This window comes from Rhea pennata, chromosome 2, assembly GCF_028389875.1.
Source record: "Rhea pennata isolate bPtePen1 chromosome 2, bPtePen1.pri, whole genome shotgun sequence".
Classification (NCBI taxonomy): Eukaryota; Metazoa; Chordata; class Aves; order Rheiformes; family Rheidae; genus Rhea; species Rhea pennata.
Genome location: NC_084664.1, coordinates 158,931,687 through 158,953,487, shown reverse-complemented (window position 1 = coordinate 158,953,487; position 21,801 = coordinate 158,931,687). Strand labels below are relative to the sequence as shown.

The 21,801-nt window shown below is 40.1% G+C and overlaps 1 protein-coding gene across 1 annotated transcript in view; it reads left to right on the top strand.

The window, feature by feature from the left end:
• Positions 1 to 325: 325 nt before the first annotated feature.
• COL22A1 (collagen type XXII alpha 1 chain) overlaps positions 326 to 21,801 on the top strand; it is a 235,298-nt gene continuing 213,822 nt past the window's right edge. The window contains exon 1 of the mRNA XM_062568435.1: positions 326 to 367. The gene's annotated coding sequence lies outside the window, so the exon portion shown is untranslated. The remainder of the gene's footprint in view (positions 368 to 21,801) is intronic.

Sequence of the window (21,801 nt, the reverse complement as noted above, 5' to 3'; positions counted from 1 at the left end):
TCTCTTCTCTTTCTCCTCTCTTTCTCCTCTCCTTTTTCTGTTTTCCTTTCCTTTCCTTTCCTTTCCTTTCCTTTCCTTTCCTTTCCTTTCCTTTCCTTTCCTTTCCTTTCCTTTCCTTTCCTTTCCTTTCCTTTCCTTTCCTTTCCTTTCCTTTCCTTTCCTTTCCTTTCCTTTCCCCTTTTCCTTTCCTTTCCCGTTTTTCCCTTTTCTCTCTCTCTCTCGCTCCTTCACTTTTCCTCTCCGCTCCTCCCAGCCGCAGCGGCTGCTGCCGGCGCTGACAGCTCCGCCAAGCGCGTTCGGCTCCGGCTCCCTGCGCGCTGCAGCCGGCAGCAGTTAGCAATTTTGCGGGTGCTGTTTTTAAGCCCAGGTAAGAGGACACTTTTGGTTTTCTGAGCCTGGCACCAGGGCACTCTGCTCCAAACGTAACCTTTTTTTTCCTCCCATTTCTTTCCATTTTTTTTTTTTTGCTTGCACATGCAGGCAGCTTGGGTGCAGAAGAATTTTATCTTTTAAGTATGCAGGCATGCAGAAACAAGACCTGTCATTTAAAAAAGGAAATCCAAAAATTAACGCGGTTAGACTATACTCAGTCCAAGTTCTTTTTATTTATTTATTTTTTTTATTTAGTCAACAAAGTTTTTAGACAGTCTGCAGACTCTGCCAGGTGAGTCTGTCAGCTCAACTCCGGTCTGGTTCAGCCCTGAAGCCGTGAACCAGCGGATGCAGAGAGCCGGCGCTGCGTGTGCCGAAGCGGAGACTGAGGAACGGGTAATTCCCCCACTGAGGAAAGCCACCAAAAAAGTTTAAAACTGATCGGAGCTTTGTAGATGTCAAAGTGGTGTTACGATTACTCTTTCGGGGTTGATTCTCCTGATGGTGTTTGCCTTGGGGTTTTGGTGACCTAACGCCTTCTTGTGTTGCGTTTTGTGGCGCTTTGGTTTCTGCCTGCAGGTGGGAATACCCTGGCAGGTTCACAGCGCGACTGTATTTATGCAATATTACAATATACTTTGTATCGCTTTCTTGCTAGAGCCCCAAACTTCTTCTAAGCTGCCTAATTCAGCAGTTCCCTTGCACTTTTATATTTTTACATAGCTAACGTTCTTAAAAAGTGTATTGTTTTACAGCTAACACTTCACTGTCAGTAGTATGCACACAGGGCTGTGTGTGTATGTGTATTTTGATTAAGACCTTGAAATAACACAGTCCATCCGCTCAGTGTGGACACTAGCATTGTGTCTCTTGAAACTCTTCCCCTTTCTCATAGTGAGGAACAAAACCTTGAATAAAAACCCCATGTTAGAACAATGTCTTCTCTTGTGCCACCATACTTGAATAATACAGGTGATACTGAATGAGCTATTTCAGCTGTTCTGGGCAATGTCAAGGAGCACCTGCAAAATCTGCACGTAACTGTATGCTTAATTTCCATTCAGCATTACTCTAGATGCATGCATGACTCTTAATTTTTCTATTATAAATGTCTGTTTAGATATCTGACTCAGGGGCTCTAAGGATAAATAATATCTGATAAAGTAGTAGGGACAGTTTCTCAGATAGGTTAGGTAAGGAATTGCAAGGCTGAGCCCACTTCAGAAGCTCCATGACTTTTTTTTTTTTTTTTTTTTTTTAAGAACGGGAGGTTTTGATAGTAGTTTTTACTGAAATTTCAATTCTTCTCCCAAATGCCATGCATATTTTCCAGGATGATGCTGCAATTTTGAATATACAGATAATACCGTTCAGATGTGCTCTTTGTCCGTTATTAGGAAGGTGCTTGGGAGTACTTAAGTAAGACATATCAAGTGTGTGAAAATAAGTGAAATGAATTTACATCAGAGAAGTGTTTACAGAGTATTATTACAAAAGGAAGTGTGAATAAGGATTGCAGATTCATTATGTTTCTTAATAAGTGTGTCGTGTTGCTGTGGCTCATAATAAGGGTCAACATGGTGGTTTGAGATTGTTTTTGGTGGAAACACAGGCTCAGGGAAGTTAAGAGCCACATTCTGAATGTAGTGATGGATGGTCTACCAACAGTGCTGTAGAATGTCATCTGGTTTTGGGTAGAATTACTCAAAGTAACTTACAGAAGAACATACCTCAACACATTGCAAAATTCTGAGGGAAACCAGGTTCTCTGCCTTTCAGACCAGCAAATGGCACCGCTCTGTTGATTTGGGGCAAATCTTGCTTGTTTTATCAGTGCAAATAGTGGTCTCTCTAATCTGAATGATGGTCTGTCTGATTTGAGCGACACTACATCTGTGAATAAAGAGAAGCTTTGGGTTGGAAGAGTAGTGTTATAGAAGACTTAGTATGGTGGAAGTATTGGTATGACTCATGAATGTGACTCAGAATGGTGGAAAAAAGGGATCCTCTAGTTTTACATTACTTCTGCCGTCTGTGGTAAGCTTTTTCTGAGCTCAAAGACCTAGATAATATGTGGGTGAGTGTATTTGTAGCAGATACAAATACATGTACCTCTTTCCTCACTTCCTTTTCTGATATTCTGTATGCTTTTGTGGCAGTCATCTTTGCTACATGTCACAGATAGTTTTTGATACTGGAGGTTATGATACTGAAAATAATAGCAATAAAAGAATGCTTCCAACATGTGATAACTTCCTTGCTAAAATACGTTATTGAGTTTTTCTCAATAACTGTCTTGATTTCAGGGGAAATCTCGATTAGTCATACTGCAACACTTTGACCCAAAATCTGCGTTGTTTAATCACTGCTGGGTGACTGCAATTCCTCCATAAAAAAAAAAAAAAAAAATCTTAAACTCTTCCCCTTTCTCATAGTGAGGAACAAAACCTTGAATAAAAACCCCATGTTAGAACAATGTCTTCTCTTGTGCCACCATTCTTGAATAATACAGGTGATACTGAATGAGCTATTTCAGCTGTTCTGGGCAATGTCAAATTTTGCAGTTCTTCTATTTCTGAGATCAGCTGTAGTTGTGCATTTCCCCCCACTACACTGAAATATTCCATGCAAGCCTTTCCAACTCTGCTTTCCCTAATGAAGAAGATGTGGCAGTGTATTTTTGGCTTTACAGTTAGCTTTATAGGAAGTAGCTATTCCTGCTGGCCTTTCTTTGGCTAAATAGATTTGAAGACGGTGATGTAGGTTCCTTCATTTGCTCACATTGTATTAAGACACTACCAACTATTACGAAGATGTTTTAGAGCATAAGTGCTCACGTTGTAGAAATTAGGTAAGGGAAATGGATCAGATATCTCTAGAAAATACTAAATTGTAGATGAGGAACTGTGTACATGTTTTAAAATTCTTGTAGCAAATGTAGGTAGAACAGGAAAAGAACATGAACACATTGGAAACTGTCTGGTTATACTTGAAAACAAGCTCTTTCTTTGTATTAATTTGTTCTATCTTCTACTTCATTTTACTTGATGTTTTCCTAATGGCTTGTTCCAGTTGTTGCTGAAGGTTTTGTGATCTCCTTCTATGGAAGTGGCATCAGGCTTCTGAAGCTGGCATAAGCAAACCCAGTCTGAGATGACTGTCTCAGATCAGTTAGCGGAGCCAATCTGGAACTTGTGTTTTCCAGTGAGGAAGCTTCTGCAAAGGTCTCTGTTTGTGCTTTTGGAAGATTTACACCTCTTAAGCCTTGCTTGAAGCTGTCTGCTCAAGCTGTGCTCAGACTTACACTCTATACTTGGCAAAATGGTAAGACTTTTGAAGTAATAAATCCTAAGATTTACTCTATTTTATAATTCTCAGTTCTAAAACTGAAAAAGTCTGCCCAGGTTTTAGGATATTTTGCTGGGGAGAGGAGGAGTTAGTCCTAACGGTTTCAGCTTATAAATTACATCAAGGGACAGTAAATTGAGGGCAGAATTAAGGATTGTTGCCTTAACTTTACAGCCAGAAACCCCATTGGACTATAGTCAGAAGCTACAGACAACGGATGTTGCTCTGACAGTGCTGCTGGCTGCTGCACAGCCTTTAGCCAGTCGTTTGAGCTTTATACAGTCCCAGTTCTTCCGGCTGTGAATAAGGGATAACTGAGTAAACCCACATTAGAAGCAAGTCTTAGGTCAATTGTACTCTGAAATGCTAAAAAAAATAGTAAAAAGGTTTATTAATACAAAGCATTCTTAGTTCTTACTGAATTATATATTCTGTAAAGATTGGCAATATTTTCAGAATTAAGGTTCCAAGCAGATTAGTTGGATCCAGTTTTTGGGAGGTATGGAATGGCTTTCTGGTGTGGATCCCGGAGCATATCACTGGCTGAGAAAACATGACCAATGGCTCCAGCAGAGGTGTTTTATGTCGGGGAACGAGGGCCTGGGGACAAGACTTACATAGCATGGCTCTGAAGCCACAAAGAGTAAGGAATCTCCAGAACAGGGCAGGCAAGCTCCCTTTTTTCTCCAAGACGAGCACATTGAGCTACATTACTGAGTTTCCAGCCCACTTCCATGACTGTTACAGTGTCTCTACTCTGTTTATTGAGAAATACGGATAACATGGCTTTCCCTTTGGGAATGGTAATAAAATACTGAGAATCCTAAGCCCCAGTTTTCTATGTCAGGTCTTTTTCCTTTCTTATCACCCGAGTCCTTGCTGGTGTGAGGGTGTAACAGCAATGATAATATATCTTTCCTGGCATCATAAAAAAAATACCTATGAAGATTAAATAGCTGATGCTTCACCTAGCAAGGAAAAGGTATGCATGCATTATTATTGCTGGAGAAAACTATTTATGAACTGGCAACAGGTGGGTAGATTGATGGGTACATAGCTAGCTAGGGACTTGTGCTGTAGATCAGCGTTTTAATTTGGAGTAGAGCAAAAAAACAATGCACCTCTGTAATAAACATTGCTGATAGAGTACATACACAACAGATAAGTTACTTCCTAGTGATTTGAGGAAAATTAATTTAACTAAGTGTTGCATGTAGTGAGATAGCTTTTGTTTCTTTGTACTGCTAGAAACAGCTTAAAAAGCAGAATTTCTTCACTTAGCAGATTGAAGGCGGAATGGGTTGCCTTTCATTTAATTTACTCTATAGAGCTTTTCATGGCAGATGCCTGATATCTTTGCATACAGTGACTGAAAAGAGCCTGGGATTTCTGGACGTATTTTGACTTTTAAAGGCTTATTGCTGTTAAACAGTATGAATAGTCTCTAAAAGCTTTCTATTTCTTCCCTTGCAAGGAAAAATAATAGCAATGCACGGAAGGCAGACTGGCCTGAAGTGCTGCCTGATAGCTACTTGAAAATCCTTGTGCTGCAGGAATGGTAATGCAACATATCCAGAGAGCCCCATGAAAAGATATCCCCCTCCTCCCTCCAAGATGGATATGGGTGCAGAGCTGGCCAAAAAAGTGCAAAATTGAGGTAGTTTTGGTTACAAGTCATAATGCTTCTTCAAGCTCTGCTAGCCTTGAAAATGCATTAGGAATGAATGAAATTTACTTCTGGGTCACATTTTGTGAGTACTGTCAGTCCTGGTTATGCTGTTGCCTAGATTTGCTTGCTTACAGAGAACTGATATCACAGCTTATCTGCTAGGCAATAGACATAAGCTATCCTTTCACAGCTTATCCGAATCTATTTACTTTTCATTGATTCAGTTCCTTAGAAAATAATCTTTGATTCTTTGCAAAATAGAAGGATCCCTTGAGTTTAGTCTAAGCAACTGAATTTGATTACTGTTATACACTGAATACTGATTTCTAAGTGATTTTAATGGGAGATGTCAAACTACCATCTTTTACATCACATTAGAAAGGAAACTTAAACTATCGACAGTTTAAATATTCTTGGACTCATGCTCTTTGATCTAAGCTTAGTCAACACTTGATGTTTGGCCGTTTATTACCCAAGTGCAATTTTTGCTGTTGTTGTTTGCTGTTGTTGTATATGCAAACATATAATGTTGAATTATATGTTTATTGGCAGAGCCCAAATATTTCTTTCCAGAGCATACAGGTTTATATTGATTGTGTTAAAAATAAGATCGTTTTCTTATCAATTACTCTGTCTGAGTTGTAAAATTTAGACTGAAAGGACCAGGAGAATTTCTGTTGGCCTGAGATTTAGGATAAAACTACTTACCATTTGTACTACAGAACTTCTGTAATTGCAATTTTATCAGTAGAAAAAGGCTAGAAATAATCTGCTCCATTGACTAGATCTAGACAGGGTCATCAATGGCACAGTGGTTGTAACTCCTGACTGGGGAGCTGATTCAGTCCTTGCTAACAGAGAACACGGCACAACCCTTCGGTAACATCTGAAGTTCAAGTGTCGTGCAAGCACCGGCAAGGCTCAAATCCGCCTAATTTACAAGACCTGCAGTGTCACAGCCGAGGATACCCTAAGTCCAAACGTGGGACCTGATGATGTGGTTCTGCAGTGGCTTCACTAAATTCACGTTCTTGCAGCAGAGAGAAAAGGAATTCCTTTTGTGAAGGAAAACATTTTAGAATGAGGAAACTGCTCAGCTGCTTTGGGTGGCTGGGGCAGTACTGAGTTACTCTTTTCTAACAGGTGAGTTGATCACCTTTGTTTGGAGGATTTCATAACCCATCTCGTTCTTGAGCTGCTTCAAACCAATTTTCCCCCAATCCTGCTTTGCTGTTTAATTATAGTTCCACTTGTAGTGTGGAATTTCTAAGAGCTATTGGTATGTTTTCTGGAGGGTTTTCTTAATTATGCAGTAAATACTTTTATGATTGATTCCTAAAATTAAAATGGTCTACTATTGGGCTTATTTTAGCTTCTTTCTTATCATCTCTTGGGTTTATTACAAAGTGCAGTGTCTGTTTTTTTTTTTTCACTCAAGTTATATGTGCATTTCAGAGTACTTTCTTCTTCTCCTTTTTAATTCACTGTTCTGTCTCTTTTATTGCCTTCTTCATCTCTTTCCCTCTTCAGTAGACTCCTCTACTGTCAAATTTTCTTCCTTTAACATCCTTTTTACTTCCCTTAACAGCTGTTCACAGACTACAGGCCATGACTCCAAGAAGGCTGTGGCAGTTATGAGTGGGTTGTAAAATTAAGTTGCTAATTTTGGATGTGGCAATACAGGGAAGTCTTAAAAATGTTGCTCTCTAGGACACTATCCCATCATGCTAGGAGCTATGTACTGACATGAAAAGGGATCACCTTTCTCCCCAGAGTTTGATTTAAGACTGGTAACAACAGGTGACAAAACAAACAGATAAAGCATAAAGTAACCTTGTACTTCCACTGGTATGATGAAAAACTTAAAAATATTTACTCTTAGCTCAACTTCTCATTTGCACGTCTATGTTTTTGCTCTCAGCCTGTCTCCCAGAGAGTATTTTTTTAAGGTAACAACCCCTAAGCCTGTTCCTCAACCAGTCAAAGAAGCCGCGGAGCTCACAGATACACTGAGTTTTGAGGAGACTGTCCCCTCTAGCTGGAGCGATTGCTGATGGCTGACAGCCTTGTGGGTCTGGAGGTTTCATGAGAACAACACTAGAAATAAGCAGGAACAATTCTGTGTTACTCTGTATCATGTATTTTTCGTAGCTGTATGTCTTCCTCCTTCTCCTCGTTAAAAACTTGAGGATTCATCATGCCCTGGGCTAAGCCCTCTTAAATAATCACCGCTGTTTGTAGCATGGACACCCATAGACCCAGGGCTGTGCCTGGGCCACCAGGCACAGGATTGTGCAGAGTTTAGCCTTTCCTGGCATGATCCTGAGTAGGAAGGACGAGTAGTACCTGCATATCTGGAGATGGTCCCTTTCATCCCAAAATGTCATTGTGGGTCACCTCACCTGATTTTAGATGTTTGTGATGCTGGTTTGCCCAGCTTAGCCAGATGCCCCTAGCTCTCTTCAGTCAGTGATGAAAAATAGGAAGTTTTACAGCATGATTCATCTGACCTGCACTTAATGAATTACTCCATAGAAGTGTCTGTTCATCTCTATAGATTATGGAGTCACAGTAGGTGGTTTACTCAGATATAGACATCTACTGTAAATCTCTGGTATTTGGTCAAATGAATCCTTGTTACGCCAATGAAGCCTTAGCATATCATTCAGCAGCATTACTAGCAGGACTCCGATTTCCCATAGACAAGCTGCGGTGAATCCTGGCTGTTGACCAATGTGCAGTGCATCTCTATATCAACAAATTGGCATGGAAGAAAAAAATTGTATTGATTAAAACTGTAAGAGCAGTTTAGGTTAGGAGAAGGGCATTAGGTTAGGAGGAGGAAATTGTCTGGAATAGCTGTAACAGGCTGTGACAGTTTTATCCCAGGTGTGAGATTAGGGACCTTGTATGTGGATATGACAGTGATGTCAGGTAGCTGAGTGTTCAGTCCTGTGCAGTTGGAATAGGGAGTATTAGGCTGCTGGGATGCATGTTATCTTAAAAAAAAAATCTTTTCAGTCTCTTCCAGAACTCATGCAGGAGGAGTGATTACGTTGGCTTAAGGGAATTCTAGCCTGTGGGTTGATTTAGTCATTCCCCTTACTCTAGTTAAAATAATATTGTTAGAAAGAGAGCATTTCTCTTGGTGGAAATTGGCTAGCAAAATATGGAACATGGTGACAATTTTCTATAAAGCAGACAGTTGATCTGATTGTTCTTTTTCACTTATTCCTATTACGAATGGGATAATGTTTATTAATTCTGATTTGTCATTAAGGTGCTCCACAGAGCATGGCTTTTTCCTTTGTCAGTCCGAAACTGTTTGCAGAATGGCTTTTATCTATGAAATCTTCCAGTTAATAATAATATTATAAACACTCTTGACCCATTCCTAGGTGCATAGATCCATCCTGTTGTACATACAGCTTTTCCGCTTCATTACCAGCTCTTCTTTTTTAGCTAACTCGTTTGCCTAATTGACTGATAAATGTTAATCCCCTCGCTGTTCTGTGACGTGATGCTGTACTGGATAGCAGTGAAGCGTCAAGAGACTTTTTCTCCTTAAATACCCTCCATAAGAATGGGAAAGGTGAAGAGGCTATTAATCCTCTTTGAATGCTTTACATCTGTTTACTCACAGGATTTGTGAAATCCTGTCTACTAGGCTGTAAACTCTTTAGGTGCAGGGATCATGTGTGGTGAACAGGACACCCTTGGCTCTTATCTCACTAGAGATAATGTGAGAGAGAAGACCTTGTCTTCCAGTGCAAGACCTGGACTGCTGAACTGAACTTAATTCCCAGCTCTGTTACAGCCTTTCTCTGTAACTTTAGGCAAGACAGATTGAGTCAGTGCCCCAGTTTCCTATGTTGAAAAATGGGAGTTGCACAGAACAGATGACAGGTCTGGTCATAACTTTTTTCTGATACCTCAGGGACTTGTTTCTAATTCAATTCATAACAGAAAATTGCTGGGAGATGTATCCTGGTGGGAGATTTGAGACGTGGCAGCATCTGGCAGATCAGATTAGGGAGCATTTTAATTTAGGACTATAAAAGGCTCACTCTGGGAAGAGAAACTTGAAGGATGGGGTGTGGAAGATGGAAGACTTGGGAGACAGGATATGGAAAATTTGGGTAACTATTTAGGGCAGAGCCTGACTTTGAATTGTCCAATAACCTCTAAGATCTGGTGTCAATTAAACATAATTATGCTTCAGAACTGTGTTAGCCAGGAAAGGCCCATGAGTAAGGCTTAAGCAGGTGAAGAAAGGGATGGATTCTGTATGGAGCGATACTTGGAGAAGAACCCAGGAGCTGTGTTGTCCCTACAAGAGAGGACATAGCAATCTTCTGCAAAATAAGCAGAAGTAAGGGGAGTGCAACTCCCGTGACTAATTTCTGAAAAACTCCCTCTCGATAACTTTCTGTGTTGCTTGGGAGCTGTGACAGTGGCAAGAGCAGAGCCCAGCGCTCCTGAGCAGCACGCTAGAGTGACTGTGAAGATCTGATAGGTTTTATACTAGGCCTTTCTACTGTCTACTCTCTTACTGGTGTTTAAGGAGAGTCAGTTCTCATACGCTCATGCAAGACCTGCCGGGAGGGAAAGCCTAAGTCCCACGTTACATTGCTAGTCTAGGAAAACCACCATCACTCCTATCTGTGCACTTTAACCATTTACTGCCCTGCTCCAGTAACAGGCAAGACCTTGTCTCAGCTGAGTTACCCTGTTCTCTCTAATTGGTGAAAACAAGATTTCTTTAGCTCTGTCTGAGTTTCAGGCTCTTTCTTGCAGGCTGTTCTTCTTGGGCGCGTTGTATTCAGGCTGCAGGAATTGTTTAAGGTGTGCGGGCTGCTGTCAGGAGCAGAGCCTTCTTCTTTCACATCTTACAACTGCTACTTTTTGGGCTGCTCTTATCCTTTAAAAGCCCTTTCATGCACATTGAAGCAACCTTGTCCCTTGGTCCTCAGAATTGTGTCATCTTTTCTTTTTTGACTAGAGATGATCCTCTTTAGTTCATGGTTTATCACAAAAGACAAGTTTGTACCCTTTTTGGAGGAGTCGAATCACAAAAGACTGTATGAATTTCAGCTCAAAATCACTTTGGTATGTATGCCAACAAGTGAAAAGAATAGGAATAAAAGGACAAAATTTGTAAAAGTGGCAGTCAGAAATTAAGTGTTAGGGACAGATTTTGAAAAAAGATTGTGCTACTATTTTCTAGGATGAGTATTTGAGTACCTATTAGTCTTATTAGCTAATAAAATCATTCTGATGCTTAAAGGAGAGTAAACACTTAAATTTTCCTCTAGCGATTTCACTGAAGTGAATCTCGACAGGTGAATGTTGTGAAATGTTTTTGAAAAATGAGACTCCTCAGTTTGGTGACCATGTATGAAAAGACTGGCATGCATTTCTGGTTTCCGTGCCTGCTTATGTGACATGGGATATGGGATCTCCGTTCTGTTAAAGAGAAGAATGTTGGTGACAAAAACGAGTAGATTCTCAAGGTTGCAGCATGGGTGGAAATTCAGATTACTTTATATCTAATTTTGTATTTGCCACACAAAAATATATTTCTCCAAAGTTTTTCATTGTACCCTGTGCATTCAGGGAAAGGGCTCTGACCTTGTTCATATTGATGCTTTCTTAGGTAGCAAAAATAGATTATTTGGGATACAGTTTAGATGGTGACTGAACAGAGTGAAAAATACAGATAGGGAAATTAGTGAATCCCAACCCTAAGTTTAATGCTTTCTGAGAATAAATTCTTGAAGTCTAGGAAGGGGTCTATCACTTGCAATAGTTACCTATGATTTAAGGTATCAATAGTGTATTTAGCGTTACACAGAGTTAAATGGAAAATGGCTCCCAATTTATTGAGACTTTTATTTTTTTTTTTTTTTTTACTTAGGGGCAGATTCTGTCATCTTAATAAAATATTATGGAGTACTTTAATCTGCTAAGATGTATGCTGAGATACCATTGGGACTGTCTGAACATTGATCATTTTGCAAGCGGCATTGCTAGATCAGCAAAGCCACTAAAGACTCAATATTAGAGAATACTAATTTTCTGAATACTGCAATTTGAGATGTAAAAAACATGCTACCAAGTTGACTTCTAGTGATATGATGAATTTTACCGCAGATTGCAGTAAGAATACTTGAAGTTCTCAAAATGCCTAATATTTCAAATGTTTCCAATAATTTTCAAAATCTAGGTGTTTAAAATTCAGATTTAAATCTCTTTGTGTAATTGATTATGACATATTACACAAAAATAATTGCACTCAAACTACTTTCTGTAGGAAAAGCAGGTGAGCTAGAATATTGCTGGCAGTATCATTTCCAGCCTGTTGGCTCCAGAAACGCTTTAGATGACAGGCTAAAAGCTTCTGTCCTCTGCTTGCCACTCTGAATTAAATGGGTCTTAGTGAATAACCTGTGCATTGCCCAGTGTGAGAGTGACAGAGCACTGGAACAGGTTGCCCAGAGAGGTTATGGAGTCTCCTTCTTTGGAGATCTTCAAGGCCCGCCTGGATGCAACCCGGCCTAACACGCTGTAGGTGACCCTGCTTGTGCAGGGGGGTTGGACAAGATGATCTCCAGAGGTCCCCTCCAACTCAACCATCCTGTGATTCTATGTGATTCAGTGCACTGGTGCTGGTATTCAGACCAGGCCTGCACTGGTGCATCTCCTCCGGGTGAAAGTTGAAGCACTGCCTACATGTTCTCCTGGGCCAGGCGAGTGGCGAGCGCCAGCGTCACCCGAGCCGTAATCACGGGAGGTGCCACACCAGGGATAGCCCTTCGTTACCCTTCCTTCTTTTCCGCAGCTGTGGTGGCCGTGAGGCTACTTTGGTCCTTGGAAGGGTGCAGCCTTCCAGGGCTGGATCCCAAGCTCTACCCACATCCTGCTTTTCCCTGCCAATTTACTCGCAGGGTTGTAGTCTGCAAGAAAGAGGTTCTTGCCTGCCTTGGGACAGAGCTGAGAAATAAGGTAGGTCTTACATGACTGAGAGTGCCGCTCTGACATGGTAGGCAAAATGCTTTCTCCTCCTCTCACTCTTTTCTTCAGCTAAGTAACAGGAGAAAATAGTCCCTTCCTAGATTAAATCATTGCATTTCCCCTAGAAATGTTCTTTTTACTGTGAGATTCAAACTATGCAATGGCAACGTAGCTATTTATAACTGTAGGTGACCAGAAATCTCTCATTAAATAAAAGGGTCATCTTACAGTAGCTGTTGAATAGACTTAAGATGATTTGGTACTATATTTAAGAACTTGTCCTCTTCAGAAAGGTGGGTCAAACTCAGTGTCAGGGTCTGTGCTGCTTCATTTTTTTTTTTTTTTTTTGTTCTAGTGTAATTTCATTTTATTTTGTTTGGTTTGGTTTGATTTTAGTGTTTTTTCTTTTTCTTTTTCTTTTCTTTTTTTTTTCTTTTTTTTTTTTTTTTTTTTTGTTTACACTAATACCTGGAGTTGCAGCTGCACATCAAGATGGAGTCAGGCTCTGAGATCTTGAAGATTTGCTGTTACAAAGAAATAAGTGATTCCTGCCATTTGGAATATGATGAAACTGAAATGTGTTAAACTTGAATAGTTAGCTTGCACTTGCATGATCTTTTCAATAACTCGTTTTCCTTTGAAGCCTTTTCATTGTGCTGACTTTCCTGTTCTGGATTTGTTGCCAGTTAAATTGAGTCCTCCTGCTGTAGTTCATAGGCTGCAGTCATAAAGCTGACACTCTTTAACATTGGTATGTGGGGAAGAAATCTTTTTGCCTCTAGGATGTTATTAGGAACAAGATGACAACTTGTGAATATTTTCCAGGTATCATAATGCTTTAATATATTGGAATGCTGAATAACTTTGGTGATAACATCACAACAATATGTGATAGCAGACAGTAATTCTGTTACACATAATAGCTGCTAGCTTAAGATGGACATGGAAAATCTTAATGCTGAAACCTCTATCTGTTAAATTTGATCTTTGTCTTTTAATTCTTTCAACCTTAAAGAGACTTCATCTGAAAAATATGCAAGAATAGGGAAAGCACTAGTCTGATGGCTATTTGGTGGCGTTTATGTGTATAATTGAATGCTTTATGGAAGTAATGGACTAACTTAAAAAAAAATATATCCCAAAGCAAAGCTTTTAGAGGAATCCAACAGCATGTTGGATTTGTTTTTGTTTTTTTTTTTTTTTTTTTTTGTGATGGTCTCTTCATAATTAGTGAAGTCACAGATGAGTTAGACAAGCTGTTACATGCGAATAAATGAATCAATATGTCAAACTAATACAACGGTGTGGAAAGGTAAAGGGTCTGTCGTTAATGAGAAGAGGCTGGGGGGATGAGAGAGCAGATGTACCTTGCAATTATCTCTGAGAAACATTTTTCCAGAAACCTCAGAAAGGGGATGTCTGAGTCAAGAAAGGAGAGCTCTGTTATGGTTTTGATCTTTTTTATGTTTCATGCTTCTCAGAGGGAAATAAAATTCTGTTATCTCAAAAGGGAGGCCAAACGTGAAGTGCAAGCATACTTTCTCAGAATGACTTTGGAGTCAAAGCTGTTGTTCATACGGATGAGAGTACCAGAGCTAAACCTATAACATTCTTCTATTCAGATGGTGCATTCAAAGAATAGAGGAAACCATAAGTACTCTCATCTAGTCTCAAGGGAAAAAAAAATGTCTTTCAACAGTTAAATGTCAAAACATGTATTGTATGATGCCAGTCATACAAAGAAGACCATCCCAGGGAAAGGCATAGTTTATGTAAGATGAATGGAGTATAATGTTATAGAGCAGAGAACAGAGTAAATTGTATGAACAGAGAATATAGAACAGTACTTTCATATTTCAAGTAGTGTTGAAGTTTATTGCTATATTCTACTCCGCACTGGAAATAAAAGTAGCAAGGCCACAGTTCTAAAGCAGCAAACATTTCTCCAGACCTAACAATTTAGGGCTGTTAAGCAAGGATTATTTCTTTTACTATTCCCGTTAGACTGTTTTGGGACTTACATCAGTTTTACTGCTTTATTGTAATTCTCCTTGGATGTCAGATTTGCCTGAGAGATGTAAGTCATTGTGCCGGTGTGGCATTTCACTGGAAACGAAGGACGCAGTTCAGCAGTTTCAATTTAAGCATGCTGAATTTTTGAGACAAAATTCCTTCCTAAAATTTAGGAATCACCCCAGCAACTTGCATGCCTTGCATGCCAAGTGGAAGTGCATTGGTGGAAGCTGAATGGAGGGCAGTATTGCATTGGAAGTCCTCAAAGTCTCCACTAAGTTAAATACGTAAACAGTGGATGAAAAATGCACTTTTGTAGGTAGCTTTAAAAAAATGTTTTCTAGTAAAAATGCAGTGAATGCAGTTGCTACAGCTACCAGCAGAGCTTTGTGAAGAACTTTTTGCAATACTTACTCTTGTACACAAATGTGTAGTGTTTCTCAGTCTGAGGATTCAGCATCACTTTATGTTTAGGTTCTCTCCTAAAGCATTTGAACTACACTGGTAGGCAGCAGTAATGTTTAAGTTTCTGGATAGAATAGAAAAAGGAGAGATGCTATGCTGATATTGAGAATTAAATTTTTTATTTTTATTTCTCAAATGAAACACTACTAAGGTAGAAGAACTAGTGTTTTATTTCATTCCTTATTTGTTTGTCTGAAGTTCGTTTTACGCTAAGAAACAGCTGTGGCATTTTGGGGTTTCGTGTTTGCCCTATTAGAGAAAAAGTCTCAAACCCCTGATATATTAACCACTAGTCTACTAGAAAAGGTTGCAGATTAAAGCATGATTAAATTTAAGGATGCAGTAAATAGAAGATGAATGAGTTTGTTCTAGAGATCAAGTATATCTGGCTTGGTAACTAAGCACTTGAAAAACTTCATAGTTCCGGTGCAGGGAATTTTGTCTCATAAATCAAGACTGATGGTTCTCAAGAGCAGAAAAAGTACTGCAGCTTTTGTACAAGGTAGAGACGAGACTCTGGTATTATGAAGAAAAATTTTGGACTTATGTTAGCTGTAAGGTCTGATTGTACATAAACATCCCCTTTCTCTGTAGTGATCTATAAATAAGAGTTGTTCTCTGAATGCATTGACATGAATATGAAAAACTTCCATACACTAAAGTAGGTCCTACACATATTAATGGAAAACAAGAGGTTTAAGTCACCTGCTTTTACTCAGCAAAGAATAGGCAGTTATGCTAACAGAGACAGAGACAGAACAGGAAAATGAGCAAAATCACATCATCTTTTTATTTTTTTTTCATTGAAATCAAAAGAACTGCTCAAAACACAAAGACAGCAGTTTGATTAAGACAGTTACACTTCAGAGAGCAACTACACTTGAAATGTTTGCTTATCTGAGTGTAGGGTAAACTTACATGCGTGCCTGCCCATCTGCCTGTCTTGATGGTGCATTAGTACTTTGACAGGAAAAGGAAAGCTAAGGAAAATATGATTTGTTGCTCTCTGGGGCAGGAAACCTGGTGAAAAAGGACATGGAAAAGGAAAAGGTACCCCGTACTGTTTTTTTTTTTTACGTTCGTTCTTACCAGTGAGGTCTGCCCTCAGACCTGCCGGATGCAGAGCCTACCTGCAAAGTCAGAGAGAGTGAAATATCACCCATTGGCATTTAGGACGGTTGAACATAGAGGCTGACTTCATCCAATGAAGTTCATAGGTACAGAAAATACAAACTATAGTTTAGCGCTTTAGATGGTTCAAGATTCCATGAATGCCCTTTTCGTTCCCATGGCCATAAAATTTCATGTGGAAATGGACTAAATCATGCTTAGGATGTTTTTCAGCTCTCTTCGTGTAAGCTATTCATTCAATAGGACATTGCATTTCCTAGTTCTGTAATGGTCCTTCTATCCAGATCTGTTTTGCTAACATAGTTTTATCATGCAGGAAAGGGTATCTTTCTCTCTAGATGTGCTTCTTCTGTCCCCCTGTTCAACAAGACTTCCTACTCTACTCTTTTCACGCTCTGCCTCTTAACTTGCTATTGTTTTCCTTATTAGTATTACTGTCTGTTAGTGGTTACAACTTCAGTTACTTCTTTAGGATGAGGTAAAATCAATCTGGCTATGGAATTGCCTTTTTCTATCCCCATGAAGTAAAAAGGAAACCCATCTTGAGGAGTTGAAGTGTAAAAAAGCTAACAATGTAAAGTTAGACATCTACAATCTAAACTTAAATGAGCTAAATCTCAGTGAAAGTGCTGCAGTGTCTTGAGAGTTAGCCTAGTGTGAGCGAGCATCTTCTATTCATCTGTAAAATCTATAAAAGAAGCAGACGTCTTTTGATTTAAGTTCTGAAGAGGTAACACTGCTGTCTAAGGGGATTGGCTTCAATATGTCTTTTCCATTTCTACAATTCTTTCTCTATCAAAGTCTCCAATTTTCTGCTTTTTATCTTTTTCCTGGTAGCTACTGTATGTCCTGCCATCTGATCCTGGAGCCCTCATTCTCAGTTTTCTCCCTTTTTAAGGAAATACTGCTTTCCTGATGTTAGCATACAACCTTTTGCCATTTGTCTAAATTGGCTCTGTAGAAGAAAAGAGTGCATGAGAACAGAGAACATACAGATATAGTATTTTAATGTACCTAAAGACCAGTATCCTATCCCTGAGATAAGAATTCAGTGTGCAAAGTGGTCATTGGTTTAGAAGTAATGAATATTTTGAAAAATTTTGAGTCCTTCTACAATTAAAAATATCCTTCCCACACTTGTTGAATACAACTTCTGACATTTCCTACTTCTAATTCAATATTTGCTTATTATTTTAATGTACAAATTCAGGGTAGACATATGAACATATGAAGACGAAGGAACAGGAAGGGGAACAAATAACTTTTTAAGTTTCAGATCTTTTTGAAACAGCTTGGTATCATGGGGTCTTCCTACAGTTAATTAAAAGAATTTGTAGTATGAAGAAGTAAGAATATTAGAAAGACCTAAGCTTGGTGGTGCTCTGTAGTTCATCCTCACAACTCCTTATATTCCTTTGTTTCCTGAATTCATTTTCATTCAATTTCCCTCTCCATTTCTGCTGTCTTTCCTGCAAGAAAGTCACCACCATTTTTAACACTTGTGGAGTGAATTAAAAGGAAGCAATCAGGGTCGACAGTATAGGAGGGGAGTTGAGATGGTTCAAAATCCTTCCAGTGAATGTCAGGGTTATTGACCTGACACTGTCCCACTTTCAGACTGAAGCACAGAAAGGTGGAACCAGCTGTTGCGCAGGGGTGTCAGATTGTGACCTTTCTTATCAGCTAGTACAGGACAGACGTCCTGTGTTTAGCAGCTGCCCGTGCCTTTTGGTTTCTTATCCTCTCCTTGGGAATGACAATGGTGGTGAGAGCTGTTCAATGCAGAAAGCAAGGGAAGTTTGCATACTTCTGGCTACAGTTCTTTCTTACTTCATTTACAGCTTCCAGAGACCTACTTGATAAACTTCTTTTGATTATCTTCCTCATCTGCTGCTTGGTTTTCCTCTTACTCACAACCCTGGAAGCAGCAATGCCAACAAAAGGAACAGGGGCTGAGCTTTGCCTCAGGTCTCCCTCCCTCTGCCAGGATCAGCTAATGGGGCAGTAACTCTGTGTTGCATTCAGAAATTGAGGAGAGTGAACTGTATTTTGTTACAATCTCAGATGTAAGATCTTTGTGAAACTGGACAGATTCTGCTTCTGCTTGATTCCTGTGAGTTTCACCCACGTGCTGGTTCCTGTTTTAATGATGGCCACAGTACTGGGCGGATATACCTGAGTGAGATGCCAAGGATGTGGTGCTCAATTTGCCTTGAGTCAGAGTTAGTGCCTGGGTCAAGGTTGTGTTTCTTATTTCTCCTTTAACTTGAAAGGATTCAATGGTGAAGGTGAAGACACTTACAGTGCAAACCTGTGTGGTAAAAGAAAATGAATCCTCCCCTCTCCTCCTAGCCTCAGCTCCTTCCATGAGAGAGAGAAGCATTTGAGATTAGAGCTAAAGTGAATTGGGTGACATTTAGGCACCTGCTTCCAAGATTTTCATTCTCAAGTCCTTCATACAACCTCCCAACTCCTAACCCCTAAACTGCTTTCCTGTTACCTTAGAGTTCTGTTCCTGGGTCATGCAATTATGAGAAATAAACAGTAGATCCTAAACGGGCCCCAGTCTCACTTTGTATTCCAAAATAGTTCCCTAAGTGCATGGCTGCTGTGTCTGTTAACCTAGAATTGCATTCTAGGCTGAGGCCCTGCTGCAGTATGGAAATAAAGAATGGCCTTATTCCAGAATACCTGGTAGCAGAGGTTTGCCTACAACCTGCCTATTTCTTTGTCAGTTCAACTGGCCTTTGTCTTGTTTTGAAAGAGAGTAGACAGACCTTGTTCTTAGTACACAAGGGTGTGGAGACACTCAGCTCTGGTGGATTTAGGCGTGGATCCTGAACAGGGGACAATACCTCCTGTGAACGTTGAGTAACTTGCAGGAAATTAGAAGGCTATCAAACTGTTGGAGATGTGGAGGAGAGATTCATCCACGTGGTGGAAGTAGGAGGCACGTATATTCCTCTATTTGGGAAATTTTCTGTCGTACGGACAGACGAGCAGAAGAGTGAGGAAGTGGTGGGTGAGTGCGTGGTACATTTCAAATTAGTGTAGCCCTGTTAACAAATTTTACAGTGAGAGACAACTGCTATGAGCTCATTTCTGGAACTTTTAGAGATTCTGGTAATCTGTATCCATGACATTATAAAAAGCATAAGGCAAGGAATCCTGAGAAGTTCTTCCTTGCATTGGCCCTAGTAGGACTTCTGGGAAATACTCTCACCAGACTCTTTTTTGTTAGAAAATATGTTGCCTATTTTCCAAATGGATTTAGGCTGTTACCCCGTTCCAATTCCTGGCTTCGACTCTCTTAGCTGGCTATATAAAGCCATGACATATGGGCCTTTTTACTGACATAATCCTCTACTATACTAAAAAGGAAAAGATTAAGTTACATTCCAGGAGCTGGAAGAACTTCCATGAAGATATAAAAAGCAGGAAATGGTCTCTGTATGAGTAAAGCGTCGTCATACTGAATAGCCTCGAGGTGCTCAGTGTTAAAGGTTTCTTCCTAATAGTTAATGCAGGCTGGAACAGCTATGTCTGTGCTTGAGAGGAAATGAGATTTGTGTGACTTTCTTCATACAAGTTACAGGGCTTAGGGCAAAGGACTGGTGTTCTGTGACCTGTAATACATCTGCGTGCTCTACACACAGCACTAAGGACAGTCTGAGCATGTAGTACTCGAGGCATGTCTCAGGATTTTTTTCTCCACAGCAAAATGTTTCTACAATTTGTTTACTTGAGCCATGGAGGTCATTTTGATCCTTTTCTTACTTACATCGCTCCTAATTAAACTGTATATCCTGCAGCCAGCAGTGGATGATTAACTAAAAGACTGAATTGGGCTCCTCTTCCTTTGAGGAGGCCAGTGAATAGGGGTAGTTGAAATCTGTTATCCTGAAGAGTGTGCTTTGTATTACGTGCTGGTGGTGGACTTTGCAATTCTAGGACGTATGTGTAGTACGTACCCTGTTTCAGTGACCACATGAGAGACATTTTGGAGTTGCGTTCCTAAGTTCAAAAGAAACAAGCAAGGGGGTGTGGACGAAGCTTTCTGTGTAGCTAGAAAGAGATGGTGCAGAATAAGGATGGGTGAGTTGTGCAGCTGCTGTTGAGTCATATATTTTGGAGTGTGTGTTCTACTCCAGCAAGTCCATCCTCTCTAATAATGTATTATGTATCTTATCATTTTCTTGTGTTAATATGTACAACATTCAAATACACATTGGTCCAGTAGACCAAGCCTGCAGAGGTATAATATGTACTGATGCTATAATGTGTACTACTACTATTTTGGAATATATGGGGGAAAAAGGAGAGGATAGTTCCCAAATAAGATTACAAGAAGTTGGCTGACCTCCAAGTCTCAAGTGCTCTTCACAGGTTCCTGGTCCTTGCTAAAGAGGTTCAGGCTAGTACTTTCCAGAGGAAACTTCTCCCACAGATCAGTCATTCCGTGTTGCCAGTATGCCACGTGGTGAGTCCATCTTGCTGGAGGCAAACCCTGCTTAATCCTGGGGACTTGCACTCTGTGTGTGCTGTCTGAGTAATCTAGTACTCTTGAACTATGTTCTCCCTGGGATGGCTGCTGGACCCCCTGAAATCAGTCTTAGCACTAGCAAGAATTAAGGGAAAAATAAAAATAAGTTTATTCTAGCAGTAAGGCAGCACTGAGAAGCTAGTTGCTAGATCTGGAGAGTACTGTGTGGAAGTGTGCATCTGAAAGCATTGACCTGATACTTCATTTTTAAATTCATGATATTCTTCCTGGTCTTGTCAGCAAGTAAACCCGAGGAAAGAAGCTAGCTGACAGTATGAGCACTGTCTGGTTCTTGGGCAAAACCTATTTTCCAGGCATTATCTTCCCAAGTGTGCAGCCCTGTGATGGGCAAAGCTTCCCCTTATGGGCTATCCTAATCACTTGGACTCCATGTACGCCCTGAGACACTTCCTGTCAGTCTTTGTCGTGATAATTATTTCAGTCAGGATATCAATTTGTAACTTGCCTGCTAATAGGACAGTGTTTTATATAGAGCTTGTTTGGTATGTAGAATTTCTTTTGAAATGGAAACTCCTTATTAGCTGAAGCGAGGCAGGGTTAAGACTTGCCTAGTTGATAAACACGTGCGCTCATGTGGTGCAATATGGATTTTTCTGACAAACTGATTAATGATGCCAAAGCATTTCTGAGTAGTTAAGCAATTAGAACTGCCAGTTGTGACTTTCTCTACATGTTTTTCTCATTGAGAACGTGTTTTTTTCAGCACTGGTAAGGGATGCAGCTTGTTTCTCGCTCCTGCTGGGTTATGCTGGGAGACTGAGACAGCTGCACTATGTAGCATGCCCATAAGTCTTGATTTACCCATTTGGCCAGATCTAAAGATTTGGAGGGCACATTGTGGCTTCTGTCCTCTGCGTGCTCCTGTGGCAGCCGGAACACTGGAGACCTGCACGTTCCCGGATCTTGTCCCATCTGGGCCATAGACACAGCACGCAGCTCGTCCCGCCATGTGAGTGCGATCTATTTGGATGAAAAGTAAACAAGATAAATCTGAGGATGGCAGTGTGGATTTGGTAGTGCCCTAAACACAGGCTGTAGCATCTGGCAGATCCTATCATAGAGATGTTTTGTCACAGACTAGTTTGGGATTTTTTTAAGCCAGTCAGCAACAAGAGATTTCTAAGCTTCACATGCAAGAACAGAATTTAAATCTGGAATTACTTTCTCAGCAAAAATCTCTGAAAAGTTAAACTTGGGAGTGTTGCATCAAGGTTTAAGCTTGCAG